The 15,417-nt window shown below is 44.8% G+C and overlaps 1 long non-coding RNA gene across 1 annotated transcript; it reads right to left on the bottom strand.

The window, feature by feature from the left end:
* Window positions 1-396: 396 nt before the first annotated feature.
* On the bottom strand, window positions 397-15,414 carry LOC308670505. Its single transcript, XR_014027019.1, has 3 exons — window positions 15,347-15,414; window positions 6,433-6,574; window positions 397-603 (listed from the first exon to the last, which is right to left on the bottom strand). It is a non-coding gene; the product is annotated as an uncharacterized lncRNA (long non-coding RNA).
* Between the last annotated feature and the right edge of the window lie 3 nt (window positions 15,415-15,417).

Below are 15,417 nucleotides of genomic sequence, written 5' to 3'. Positions count from 1 at the left end.
TCTTCCGATCGTCCGTGATTCCGTTCACCAGCATGTACCCCTCGACCTGTCCCACATATTCCTCCCAGTCTTCGGGGTACCTGGGGTCGAATTCTCTGATTGAGCCGACTTGCGCCATTCTCTCTCAGTTTGTTTCGGAGTTATCGCGGCTGACGGCTCTTTGAATTTCCCGCTACGCGTCTGTTCGTCTCGCGCTTCTGTCTCTGCCGTGCCGATCCCATCCTCATCGCCACTGTTGTATCTAGTCGGTTGGCGAGTGAACACGCGGAGCCGGACTGCATTTAACTGTTTATTGATGGTACACGTGGCCGAACTGGCCTTACCTGCCCTGTCGCCTGTATAAGTATGCCCGGCGCGCCAGGCGCTGGCCAACCCACAGGCTCAGGTTTCCCGCGCTCGCCCTGGCCACCCAACCCAGTGTCCAGGGATTCCCGCCGTGCGGTTGGGCCAATCAGGTGGCCGGACAGGTGTGTACCTAACAGACCATCCCAGGCTGGAGTAAGTTTTTCTTCATGCCAGTTTTTTATCAGGACCCAATCACTAGGCTGAAACATGTGGACAGCAAACTCCAATGGAGGTGTCTGGATTATCAATCCTTGTTTCCTGAGAAAAGACAAAGCAGAAAACAGCCCCTGTATCTAATCCTTTATAAACATGTCATTAGGTCCATACTGTGGAATTTCCCCCGCTTGAAGTAATTTAAATTCAACTTGAATGCATTGAAATAGCCTCACCACTAGATGTTATAGAGCTTTTTATGTACTTGTTTACATATCATATATTTATCACAGATTTGTTTAACTAAAGTATAAATGCAACCATCCTGTTTTAGAAAAGTATCAATCATCCCTTGCGACCCCCACTTCAGTGGCTGCTTCTGTGTCCTAGCTATTGCTTGCTTGCTTTCTTTCCAACATCCGTCTTCCATCTTGCAACATCCACCTCTTACTTTCTTCTACTTCCCATGTTTCTCTCTTTCCATATTTCTATAGTACATTCTTGTTCCTTCTAAGGCTTGTGTTAAGGCATACAATTCACACGTTTGAGCCAACCCCGTTAGTGGAGTGTCTCCTTGCTTCCAGCAATTTTAATGCATGCAATTCACAAGTCTGTGCAAACCAACTTAAAAGCAACTTTCCTGTTTCATCCTTCTATTATCCATTCCTTCCCTTCTCTTCTGCCACTCTGGCCTAACTTCTGTCTTTTCTTCATCTTCTATCAACTTTACATTAGCCAACTCTTTCCCTTTACTATTAATCAATCTTCTTCATTTCCCTTCTCCAAAGTATTCAAGACTCCATAAGCATACTTGGAGTCAGTGTATATGTTCTCCTTCTCTGGTATTAACAACCTCAGAGCTTGCTGTAAGGCATAAAACCCACAGGCTAGTGCTGACCAAGGGAGGGAAATTCTCCCAGCTTCCGCTCACATTTTCTTCCTCTGCATCTACTATCGCACCTTCATTATGTCTCTCTCTTTGTCTTTTGCTTTTTGTTTTCCCAACTACTTTGCTATGAACAAGTGGTTACTTCCTTTCTGCTTTCTGATTTAAAATTACCCACACTTAATAAGAAATGCTAACCACCAAGACTTCCTCAAATGTCAATTTTAGACAAAAATACTACTTGGCTGCCTCTTTTCCTAACAGTTTTGCATACAAATCTTTAATCAAAACAGCATAGCCATTCACAATCCTAAAAATCTTCTTAACTCCTTCCCTGTTCCAAACAAGGGCAGAACCACAAGTCCCCCAATTCTCCCAGATATCACCCTCCATCAGTGTGTCCTGCAACTCCACAAAAAGCTTAATGAGATATTCTGAGTTACTGAAATAGTCCTATATCAAACTCTAATATTGCTTTTAATATTGTTGCAGAATCAAGAGACTCAGACCCCGGAATCAAAAGAAGTTTGTTTTATTTTGCGCAAAAGGTTCAGAGCAAAAAGCAGGGAAAAGCAACTAGCAAAACACGGAAATGTAACTTATGAGCATTGACTGGTTACTTGAATTACAGCCACCAACTCCCCTTTGTTGCTATGCTGAATTTAGCTAAATATCTTGCAACCTTTTACTGATCGAGGTCACAGGTTCCTTGTAGAAGCGCTTAAGTTTCCAGCACCATGTTTGTGGTTAGCTACAAACGAGACATATGTGGTTAGATGTATCACAGCTCTATGCTTGACTAAATAGGTGTGAGAGACAGATGAAGTCGTGGTTTGGCATTTTCCATTTCCTTGTTCTTTTCTAACTAATACACACGTTTTCTTTATGCCTCACTTTTATGTCCTGCCTTCAATTTATGTCCTGTCTCACTTTATGTCCTGCCTCAATATAAAGTTAGTCAAATTCCAATTTAATCAGATTCCAATCAGATGGAAACAAACTTCCATCAAGTAGGCCAAAACATCTACAAATCTAAGCAAAACAATTCAGAGTAATTTCTTTTGGGTGTACCAGGCTCCAGCTGGTACAGAATGCAGCCGCGAGAGTTGTGTTGGGAGTTTCCCGACACTCCCATGTTACACCTCTGCTCCGCGAGCTGCATTGGCTTCCAGTTGTCTTCCGGGTGAGATTCAAGGTGTTGGTAATGACCTACAAAGCCCTACATGGCATGGGTCCGGAATACCTTGGGGAGCACCTGCGGCCGGCGTCAAATTCCCTCTGCCCAGTACGCTCCCACAGAGAGGGCCTCCTCAGGGTGCCACCGGTCAAAGAATGTTGACTGGTGGCCCCCAGGGGGAGGGCGTTCTCTGTGGGCGCGCCGGATTTATGGAACCATCTTCCGGTCGAGCTCCGGATGGCGCCTGACCTCCGCTCCTTCCGGCGCGATCTCAAAACCTACCTTTTTGAACAAGCTGGCCTGGCCTGATGGGATGGGGTTGGGTTGTATTAATTTGTTTTAATCTATTTTTAATGTGTTTTAACTTATTCATGGGCATTTGTTTAATCGTTTTTAATTTTTGTATCTTGTTTTTTAATATGTATTGCCCTGTTCACCGCCCTGAGTCCTCCGGGAGAAGGGCGGTATACAAATAAAATTATATATATATATATATATATATATATATATATATATATATATATATATATATATATATATATATATATATATATATATATATATATATATATATATATATATATATATATATAAATAAAAGGTAAAGGTTCCCCTGCACATGCGTGCTAGTCGTTTCCGACTCTAGGGGCCGGTGCTCATCCCCGTTTCAAAGCCGAAGAGCCAGCGCTTGTCCGAGGACGTCTCCGTGGTCATGTGGCCGGCATGACTAGACACCAAAGGCGCACGGAACGCTGTTACCTTCCCACCGTAGTGGTCCCTATTTTTCTACTTGCATTTTTACGTGCTTTCGAACTGCTAGGTTGGCAGAAGCTGGGACGAGTAACAGGCGCTCACTCTGTTATGCGGCACTTGGGATTCGACCCGCCAAACTGCCGACCTTCTGATCGACAAGCTCAGCATCTTAACCCACTGAGCCACCGCGTCCCGATATATATATATATATAAATATATATGTCTAACTAAAACTCAGTTTCCAAAAAAAGATTGTCCAACAATTAATCTCTCCTCTTTCCAGTAAAAAAAATTGCAAGCTGAAACTGCAAGAGTGGGCATTAAATTTCACATCCACCCTCCTTCCTCAGACCGGAATTCTAAGCAAAGGAAAAAAAAGTTAAAATGACCAACCCCCCCACACTTCTTCTTTCTCTCTTTCTCTCACTCTTAAAGTAACGGGGGGGGGGAGGAGAAAGAGACTAAAGGGGGGGGAAGGTAAAAGAAACTTTACAAAAATCTCACCACTAAAAAAAAATAGTTTGCTCTCTTGCACATGCATTTTCCATAAATTCTCACACACATCCTCCATGGAACTCATCTCATACAAACATTTGCTATTGCTTTTCTTTTTTTTTTTACAACAATAAAATATGCAGTTTACTGTTCCTGGGACGGGGTGGGGGGTGGTAGGTGGGTTTGAGGGCTAACACACACACATTTACACATCAGCAAATTAACTCATTCACGTCCATTCCAACTGCCTGCATATACAATTTCACATACAAAAATTTCATACTTTCTCCAGGCAAACCAATCACTATTGTTATAATTTCAGGGAACTGTTCACAAGCCAATGAGCTCCTTGTTCCAAATCTCTTTTTGTTTGTTTGTTTTTAAATAAGGCCTTTTTGTTTATTGTTATTAGACACAACACAGATAGACACACATACACTACCTCCACACTCCTCTAACATAAATGAACTATTCACTACCTGGAATCTAACAGGTATATAAACTTCTTTTATTAACATATATGTTTAATGCTTGTCATAGCCAATTTTTAAAACTTCCATATTTTGAGCAAAATGCACTAGTGCTTTTAATAGGATTTCTTGGCCACTCAAAATAACAATATTGAATCATGGTACCTTTGCCAACCTTGCCCTAAGGGACTTTCCAGGGGACACTTTATCCCCTTACCGGCCTTATTGCCCATGACTGATCTTTCCCTGCCTGTGAGGCCCCCAACACACACAGTCAACCCATTAATAAGAGTCCCAAAGGATTCTCTTTATCTACATTTAGTTTGAGAGTTTTCCTAATTTTCTTTACACATTTCTTTTCCGGGAACACTCCGAGAATTGCCCATACTGCTTTACCGTACTGTTATCTTGGGCGTCCTCCTGGATTCACGGCTTAGTTTGGAAGATCATATAGGAGCCGTGACCAGGGGGCCTTTTGCCCAGGTTCGCCTGGTGCACCAGTTGCGACCCTATTTGGACCGAGATGCCCTACACACAGTCACTCATGCGCTCGTGACCTCCCAGTTAGACTACTGCAACGCTCTCTACATGGGGCTGCCCTTGAGGACCACTCGGAGGCTTCAGCTGGTGCAGAATGCAGCCGTGTGAGTAGTAATGGGAGTTTCCCGATACTCTCAAGTAACACCTCTTCTCTGTGAGCTGCATTGGCTTCCAATTCCCCTCCGGGTGAGATTCAAGGTGCTGGTGATGACCTATAAAGCCCTAAATGGCATGGGTCCAGATTATCTCAGGGAGCACCTGCTGCCAGAAACAGCCTCCCATCGTCCTGTGCCCTCCCACAGGGAGGGCCTCCTTAGGGTTCCGCCGGTTAGGGAATCACCGGCGGGTGATTCCAAGGGGGAGGGCATTCTCTGTGGGCGCGCCTGCCCTATGGAATGAACTGCCAGTGGAACTTCGGACTGCCCTGGACCTTCGCTCATTTCGCCGGGACCTAAAAACTTGGTTATTTGATCTTTCTGGCCTGGACTGAGGGGGTTTTAATTTAACTTTAAATTTTAAATTTTAATTTGTTTTAATTGTGGGCTAGTCTTAATTTAATTCTATTTTAATTGTATTTATTTGTATTGTTTTAATTCACCCTGTAAACCGCCCTGAGTCCTTCGGGAATAGGGCAGTATATAAAATCAATTAAATAAATAAATAAATAAAATAAATCTTATCCTTACCAATCTAATGAGACCACCTTCTGCTTCACCAAGCTCCTGCTTCCCCTTTTTCTCCACCAATCCTCTTGTGAGTGTATGGCAAATACCGAAGGATCAGCTCTCACTTCGTCTTGCTACCCCTGTGGTACTTGGGACGTCTCATGCACTCCTCTCACAGATCTCAGATTCAAACAGTCCTACCCAGTCCTCCCCCACAGTGGCGTAGCGTGGGGGGTGCAGGGGGGGCGGGCCGCACCGGGCGTAACATCTGGGGGGGCGCGCTCGCACTGAGCTGCTCAGGGAGCCCCAAGGGCTGCACAGAGTCGGCTTGGCTCCGCTCTCGAGCTGCTCTTTCTTGCAAAGCGAAACGAGTCCGGCAGGTGAGATGGGCGGCCACATAAACTGAATAAAATAAATAGAAGCGCCCAACTCTCCGCCCAGGCTCAGGCCAACCGCAAGCGCCCCACAGGCGCCCCGGCAGGCTTGGCCGAGCGAAGACGGACCCGCCAGCCGGCTGGCCTAGCTTCGTGCGCATGCGTGGCTTTATTTAGCGGGGCTCACGTGCGAGCTTGAATGCAGCAGCTCTTGCAGGTCAGAGCCCCGCCCAGCCGCCCTCGAGAGGGACCCGGAAGCATCCCGCATGCGCGCGACTCTTCTTGGAAAGTCTACGCCGCTGCGGGGCGCGTCTTTTCGCCGGTGCCATGACGTCACCGGGTTAGGGGGCGCAAATTGCCCCGGGTGCTGACAACCCACGCTACGCCACTGCTCCCCCAACCATCTAGGTGGTTTTCATCTGGCCACCCCAGATTTTACTCACCTAGGTCCGTGCACGAAGTTACCCGGTTTTTCCTGAGGCCAGCAATCTCTATTCCTGGTTCCCTCTCCTTTCGTTTCTATTTGCAACTTCTATTTAGGTTCGTAGGGCTCTAGGGTTCGCTCAGCACTCACCAAAGCTGGAGTGTCGAACTCGACAGGGCATGCCTTCCATGTCGTCCTCCAAGTTAGGGAGTCCCAAGCGAAATCCTGTTGAGTCCCGGGTTTCGGCACCAAAATTGTTAGACACAAAAATAGACACAAATTGAAATCCACTCTGTTTGAGTTACAAATAGAAAAGAAATTTATTAGACTTCACAACAAAGTCTAAAAAGTAACGGTTTGCAAAGTGTGGTGGATTCAGGAAGGCAAACAATGCAATGTAGCCAAGCACTGAACCGCACCCCAAATTCCAAAATCACATGTTATTATACATCCTATCGTGACGCCCATTCCCTCCCCCATGGCCCCATTGGCTTAGGCTTTGGAGGTTACAATCTATCAGAAGTGCCTAAATAGAATACATTATCTCCGCCCCTGTTTGCTTACATTATACTAATAAGATCCCTCCCCTACTATTCTGTTTACTTAGACCATATATGTACATGCTTATCAATTCTAGAGGAGAGATGTCTCCCATCTTCTACACCTGTCAGATCAAGTAGGGGTACCAGGCACCAGAAGGTACTTTAAAACAATTCCTAGATGGTGACTCACACTTGGCCCCTATTGTAACTCCTGTTCTCCCCCACCTCCAGTTGAGGCTTGTATTTTTCCCCATATGCTCAAAGCATCTACTCAGGCAATTGATTATAAAATGATTATTATAAAATATGATTACATGATAATACTAAAAGCATATATATATTTATTTTTAAATTTCCTCACTACTTCCAGTTATTTTCCACATCCTCTCAGTGTGCATCTTGCTCCCTTCCTTGCCAACTTTGTTAATTCTTAAGTCAATTTTAGTGTTAATATTTATTATTTTAATATGTTAATGTTTTCTTCTGTTGTTTTTATTGGTTGTAGGCCACCTAGAATTGCCTCTAGGTAAGAATGGATGGCATATAAGTTAAATGATAAGTAAAAAAACAGTGAACACTACTTTTTAAACCTTTCTATCCATGAATAGGGACGCGGTGGCTCAGTGGGTTAGGACGCTGAGTTTGGTGGGTCGAATCCCGAGTGCCGCATAGCAGAGTGAGCGCCTGTTACTCATCCAAGCTTCTGCCAACCTAGCAGTTCGAAAGCACGTAAAAATGCAAGTAGAAAAATAGGGACCACTACGGTGGGAAGGTAACAGTGTTCCGTGCACCTTTGGTGTCTAGTCATGCTGGCCACATGACCACGGAGATGTCCTCGGACAAACGCTGGCTCTTCGGCTTTGAAACAGAGATGAGCACCGGCCCCTAGAGTCAGAAACGACTAGCACACATGTGCAGGGAAACCAACCTTTACTTTTACCTTTATCCATGAATAAATACAAGGACAAAGCATAAGTGTCATTTCTAATCACCTTTCCTATTTTTTATAAAACATATAAAACTCACCTAATGACTACATAAATATACCCAATGAATCTGAAAACAGAGTACCGTATATACTTGAGTATAAGCCGAATTTTTCAGCCCACTTTTTGGGCTGAAAAATTCCACTTCGGCTTATACTCCAGTCAACAAAAAAACTTACCGAGGACTTGTGCGCGGCCGAGGCTTTGGTGCTTCCGGGATCGCGCGCACCTCTCCCAAGCCACCGCCGTCCGAGACCTGCCGAAGTTTGGGGAGGTTTGGGGAGGTGCGCGCACACCTCCCCAAACCTCCCCAAACGTCGGCAGGTCTCCGTTCCTCCGCGCCCTGCCTGCCTGCTTCTTTCCGCAGCGGAAAGAAGCAGGCAGGCAGGGCGCAGAGGAACAGAGACCTGCCGACGTTTGGGGAGGTTTGGGCGCCTCCCCAAACCTCCCCAAACGTCGGCAGGTCTCCGTTCCTCCTGCCGACGTTTGGGGAGGTTTGGGCGCCTCCCCAAACCTCCCCAAACGTCGGCAGGTCTCCGTTCCTCCTGCCGACGTTTGGGGAGGTTTGGGCGCCTCCCCAAACCTCCCCAGGTCTCCGTTCCTCCGCGCAGACCTGCCGACGTTTGGGGAGGTTTGGGCGCCTCCCCAAACCTCCCCAAACGTCGGCAGGTCTCCGTTCCTCCTGCCGATGTTTGGGGAGGTTTGGGCACCTCCCCAAACCTCCCCAGGTCTCCGTTCCTCCGCGCAGACCTGCCGACGTTTGGGGAGGTTTGGGCGCCTCCCCAAACCTCCCCAAACGTCGGCAGGTCTCCGTTCCTCCTGCCGACGTTTGGGGAGGTTTGGGCGCCTCCCCAAACCTCCCCAGGTCTCCGTTCCTCCGCGCAGACCTGCCGACGTTTGGGGAGGTTTGGGCGCCTCCCCAAACCTCCCCAAACGTCGGCAGGTCTCCGTTCCTCCTGCCAATGTTTGGGGAGGTTTGGGCACCTCCCCAAACCTCCCCAGGTCTCCGTTCCTCCTGCTGACGTTTGGGGAGGTTTGGGCACCTCCCCAAACCTCCCCAGGTCTCCGTTCCTCCGCGCAGACCTGCCGATGTTTGGGGAGGTTTGGGTGCCTCCCCAAACCTCCCCAAACGTCGCGCAGACCTGCCGACGTTTGGGGAGGCGCCCAAACCTCCCCAAACGTCGGCAGGTCTGCGCGGAGGAACGGAGACCTGGGGAGGTTTGGGGAGGCGCCCAAACCTCCCCAAACGTCGGCAGGAGGAACGGAGACCTGCCGACGTTTGGGGAGGTTTGGGGAGGCGCCCAAACCTCCCCAAACGTCGGCAGGTCTGCGCGGAGGAACGGAGACCTGGGGAGGTTTGGGGAGGCGCCCAAACCTCCCCAAACGTCGGCAGGAGGAACGGAGACCTGCCGACGTTTGGGGAGGTTTGGGGAGGCGCCCAAACCTCCCCAAACGTCGGCAGGTCTGCGCGGAGGAACGGAGACCTGGGGAGGTTTGGGGAGGCGCCCAAACCTCCCCAAACGTTGGCAGGTCTGCGCGGAGGAACGGAGACCTGGGGAGGTTTGGGGAGGCGCCCAAACCTCCCCAAACGTCGGCAGGAGGAACGGAGACCTGCCGACGTTTGGGGAGGTTTGGGGAGGCGCCCAAACCTCCCCAAACGTCGGCAGGTCTGCGCGGAGGAACGGAGACCTGCTGACGTTTGGGGAGGTTTGGGGAGGCGCCCAAACCTCCCCAAACGTCGGCAGGAGGAATGCAGACCTGCCGACGTTTGGGGAGGTTTAGGGAGGCGCCCAAACCTCCCCAAACTTTGGCAGGTCTCCGGACGGCGGCGGCTTGGGAGAGGTGCGCGCGATCCTGGAAGCACCGAAGCCTCGGCCGCGCGCAAGTCCTCGGTAAGCTCCGGGCGGTCACTTGCTTCGCGTCTCCTGAGGGAAGGGGGGGCGACTGGAGCGGGCGTGTTTCCTCGCCTGCTGGGCGCCGCGATTTGCCCGGGGAATGCGCGGGCCCCGAATGGCAGCGTGGAGCGAGGAAGCGGACAGCCAGGGCTTCCCCGAGAGCCGCGGCCACACAGGGTATTCCTGTGTATTCAGGCTTGCAAAATGGCGGATCGAGCCTCTGCTGGCGGCAGAGGCTTGCAGAACGGCGGATCGGCTTATACTCGAGTCAACAACTTTTCCCAGTTTTTGGGGGTGAAACTGGGGGTCTCGGCTTATACTCGAGTCGGCTTATACTCAAGTATATACGGTACACTCTGACAAAATGTTCAAATTAGCTTTTAATTGCTGATAATTGTGGCTATTGAAAAAGCAGAGATTTATAGAGAAAAATTGATTGATATAACCAGTCCTCTAATCTTAGACTGATCATTCCTACTACAAGAGTTCAGTACTCTGCTGGACCAGTATATATTCAACTGGTCCGTTATTATAGCTAACTTAGGAATTAAGAACTGTATTAAGCATTTACAGGATTAATCAGTGTTTTTTTTATTTAAAAAAAGGTGCCGGAACTCTCATCTTCTTTATCTTTTATTTATATAATTATATATATATATATATATATATATATATATATATATATATATATATATATATATATATATATATATATATATATATATATATATATATATATATATATATATATATATATATATATATATATATATATATATATATATATATATATATATATATATATATATATATATATATATATATATATATATATATATATATATATATATATATATATTTCTTAACATAAATTTAATTTATTGTATTTAAGGCCAATGTTCATAGTAAATTCCAGTTTTGTCCAATTCTCATCTGGCAAATCTTTGAGATTTGAGCCAAATTTAATTCATAATTGCCTCTAGTCTTTTCATCTGTTTTTGGCTTAGATGAAGTAATGCATCTTTCAGGCATTCACCAAATAAACTAGAATTTGTTGTGAGCATCTCCTTAAATACAAACAGCTCATAAGCCGGACCTATCTATATTAGCAACCACATTATTAATGGCTTGTACATACCATTTTAAAGATATGATCACATTGGTTCAAGTGCATGAGATGCTCTTATAACCCAAAATGCATGCTATTAATTCATCCCTGCCAAAATAGTTATTTTCATCAGACGTAATTCATGATGAACGTAGAACACTAAGTTCTGTTTTATCAAATTTATCATGAAGACAGCATAGTAGGCTGCCATAGGGGTGAAAAATTGTGGGATAGCTCCCACATGTTTATATACTGAAGGTGGGTATAGTAAAGATGGAATATTATTTTTTTGTCTACTTGGAAAATGATGTGTTGCAGTTTAATAGTGGAGACAACTTCTGCATATATAGTATGACATATATTGAGTTCCTTTTGGAAGGACTAGCAGTGGGAAATAATAGATGCCTAATACAAGTGCATATGCTGCCTTCAACATATATGTATTTAATTGGAGTCATGTTACTGACAAGATAATGAATTGCAAAGAAATTGTTATTAATACATAAGATAAACATTTTGTTTCTATTTCTTTACAAGGCACCTACGTGGCCAGGCACTCCAGGGCGGCCACGTAGGTGTGCAGGGTGAGGAGGCAGCGGCGCAGGTCTAGCATTGGGTAGGCCACCAGCTGGCCTGGCCTGTAGAAGGTCAGCTGCCTGCCGCACCCCATGCATGCTACCTCCATGCCCAGCGCCCGCAGCCACCCCACCAGCGCTGCCTCTGCCCTGCCGCCCGCTCCGCGCAGCCCCATCGTGTAGAGTGGGCTTCGCGGCTCCCACAGGACCGTGGCGTTGCCGCTCCCGTCTCCTCCAGGTATCTTCAGGACTACCATTAAATAAAGGTGGAGAGGGAAATCGTGTCCGCCAGGCTTCGCCTCCCCATTGGGCCAAGGGTTTCGCAGAGGGCAGGGTAGACTTGACAAATGTGAGTTATTTGAGGAGGGGGTTTCTTTGCCACTACATTTTTTCCTTCTTACTTGTGGTCAGCCTGGCTGACACGAGGTGAGCATGAGGCTGGCACACACATGTTTCCCGTGCTTCGGTGCCAGGCTCTCCATGCTGCAGTGTGGCATGGAGAGCCTGGCTGACACGGGTGAGCACAAAGCAGGAATGCACATGGACTCCGCTTTTTCGGCAGGGCAGAATTAAGTGCTGCTCCCCACCTCCCACTCCCGGTCCTCTCTTACTTACAACTAGGAGATGGTGTAGTTGGGCAGCAGGGAGGGGTGCAAAGTTCCTGCCAACTCGCCTTCGTTGCAGACAACTTGGATGTGCAATGTTTGCCGGCCGGGTCTTTTGGCACGCTCAGTAGCAATTCCTATTGGCTTTCGAAAGCCATCAAAAAAAGGTGCCAGAGGAAAAAAACCCTGGCTGGGTTCATACATTATGAGACACCATAGTTTGCTTAATCTCATTTGCCAAATCAGCCATAATAGGTTAGAGTCACACAAACTTTGTTTAAAAGTTACAAGATCAGGCTTGCTACAATATGCTAAATGAAAAGTAAATAAACAATATTATAGTTTAACATGTTATGTGAATCCAGATTCATCCTTAGACTTCCAGAAGAAGACAAAGTACAAAATTCAGATTAGGAATCAATTGTCCCACATAGACAGTTTATATATAAGCTTACTTGCTCCCTTTATGACAAGAGTGAGTGTCAAACCTCCTGGAGTTGAACACTTTATGTACAACATATCTTTTGTGCACAGCGTAACGCATGTACACGTAGAAGAAAACGGAAAGATAAGACCTCTTAGAACTAGTGCTTCTATAGAAATATCTACATTATTGTTGCACAATATACAATAACTTTTGGTTCTCGTTCCTTCCTTCCCCTGTTCTCCCTATTCCCACCCATTAAAATCTCATGTTCAAAAGGTTTGTGCCTACCATGGATGTAACTGATCGGTACAATAGCTTTGTAGTAATTATAGAATGGACATATAAATTTGTAGATGTAATTATGAACGACTGGTCAATAAGCCTAAGCCATTGGAGAGTGGGGAAAGTACAAGGCAGCCAAAAAGCAAACACCATCAACTGGTGCACAAAGTTTACTGGTGGTCAAAAATCTTTGGCAGGCAGAAAAAGAGCAATAGCACAAACTGTTCTAGAAGCAGAGCATGAGGCTGGCTCAGAAGGCCATTTTATAACTTCATTTCTAATCACTCTCTTTGTAAAATAAACCACCTCCTATAATATTGAATTTGTAATTGCTGAGCAAAAAGTCTTGATTTTAAAAGAGATCCCTCCAAGAATTTTAAGAAAAAGGAAGGAATTTGCTTTTTTGACACAAGAATTGAGATGACGTGATATCAAGTTTAGATGGGAGATACCAGTGGGCATGGTGGTGACCTATGAAGGGACGAGGCATCGACTTACTACGGTGATTCAGGCACGTGATTTTTACAGTAATGTTTTAAAAGCAGCCCCCATACCACTTTTGGAATCTACAAAGAAGAAAGGTGAGAGAGAGTCTCAACGACACAGAGAGAAGCTACAAGGTGCTGAAGGAATAATGCAGTCAGATGAGAAAGTTACAGGAGTGGATCAAATTTCAGTATCATTGGAGGAGGCCAGAAATTGGAAGAGGCGTGCTGCTTCTAGACGAATGAGCCAAGCCTGAAGATTGTTGCTGGGGATATATTTTTCACCCTTATAAAATAACTATGTGTTGTAATATTTTATGTTGTTTTAATTTTAAGATAACTATGAAAACTTAATGTTTATTGTGTGATAAGAAGGTGGATAATGAGTTCAAGGTATATACTTTGTGATATGTTTTGGTGCAAGTTTGGGGAAAATTATAGATGAAAGCTAACTTGTAATATTTTTATGGGCAATAATAAAACATGTAATAGAAAGCATAAGAAAAATTTTAAGTTTGGAAAGTAGTGTATGGTACTTGAAGCTGTATAATATATTAGGAGAAGGAAAGATTGCATAAACCTGGTTTTAGTATGGAAATTTAAAGCCCAGCTGGAAAGAAGAATAGTTTTTAATGATTGATGTAAATTGTTTTGCCTGTAATTGTTTTTATTGGGTATTTTTATTGACACTATTGTGGCGGATATCAAGTGGATGTTGAATTTAACTATGGCAGTAAGATTTTTAGTAAAGAGGTAGAACTACTGATTATAGAAGAATGGACTGTAAAGTTTTTAATATCGAGGATATGGTAAAGACTTTAGTGCACATGAAAGACTATTTGTAACAGAGAGATACTACGGAGTAAATATGGGACTAAAAAGTATTATTTAGTATTTGAATAATTATTGATGTGATATTTATACATTTGGAGTTTATCTATATGAGTTAAAGTGCGATAGTTTTAATAGTCTAGGATTGTTTGCATAAGATAATGATTGTTTGTATTTTTATACCCTGTATTTAGCTCTGGGAAGTCGGGGGGGGGGGGAGGGGAAAGGGAGGGAGGGGCTGGGGAGGGTTGGGGAGGGGGAAGGGGGCGGGAGGGGTTTTGTTTTGATAAAATGTATTGTAAAACTTGTCAATAAAAAAAAAGAAGGCCATTTTATAGTGGGTCTAATAGTCTTGTGAATATAGATCTCTGATCACAGTCTTCAGTTTATCCATGCCAGTGTTTCTCAGACTTGGCAATCGGAAGATGTGTAAACTTTAATTCTGTTGGTTGGGGAATTTTTAAAGTCGACACTGTCTTATGCCTGAAGATATTTACCATGTAGTAGGCTGTATATTATCCTTGTCATCTTCTCATCTTATCTTCTCATCTTTTTCACCTCTTATTTCCTACTACCTTCTCCTATTGGTATATTACGATTTATCAATTGTTTGCATCTTATGATTTATGATCTATGACTTATCACTCTGTTGTTTTTATGTACATTGAGAGTTTATGCACCAGAGACAAATTCCTTGTGTGCCCAATCACACTTGGCCAATAAAGAATTCTACCTTGTCTTCCAGCTGCCAAGATTGAGAAACATTGATCTATGCTGTTTCAGTAAGCAGTGGCAGCAGCAGCAGCAATTGCTAATGTTTGGTAGACTCCACCACAGTTTCTTCACTTCAAAGGGTTTAAAACCGTTAAATGATGTACTGGAAACCAAGACAAAACAAACATGGCAGATAAACACAAAGGCTTTCAGCAAAGACCAGATTGTGTATTTTGAATTCAAGGCTAAAATCTGATCCACCGTCAGATTTCGAGTCTATGAAGGTGTTCCACAGTTAAAACAGTCCCAGTTAGTTCCTTACATTATTTTTTAAGCAATAATTAAACGTTTTTTTGTGATACTCCTCTTTACACATTTAATTGGCTGACTTAAAGATGTACCGATCCTTGGAAGAATAGCATCAGGTGCCATTTTTAGGTTTATTGAGATAAATAATGAAAGATAGTAAATTAGGTAGCCAACTGGCTGTTGCTTTCCATCTGGAAATCTACCTCGGTTTCTATTAAGATTTTGAAAGAAATACAAAAAAAACCCGTATCTCCCCGTCGGGGAATCGAACCCCGGTCTCCCGCGTGACAGGCGGGGATACTTACCACTATACTAACGAGGAAGTACTGACTAAAAGGTCGCTTTCTCTTCTTTTAATCTGCTTTCCTCGAAGTTT

Source organism: Vipera berus (genome assembly GCF_964194415.1).
Source record: "Vipera berus genome assembly, chromosome: 6".
NCBI lineage: Eukaryota > Metazoa > Chordata > Lepidosauria > Squamata > Viperidae > Vipera > Vipera berus.
Note: the sequence above shows the minus strand (reverse complement) of the source record. Positions and strands in the feature narration are given on the sequence as shown.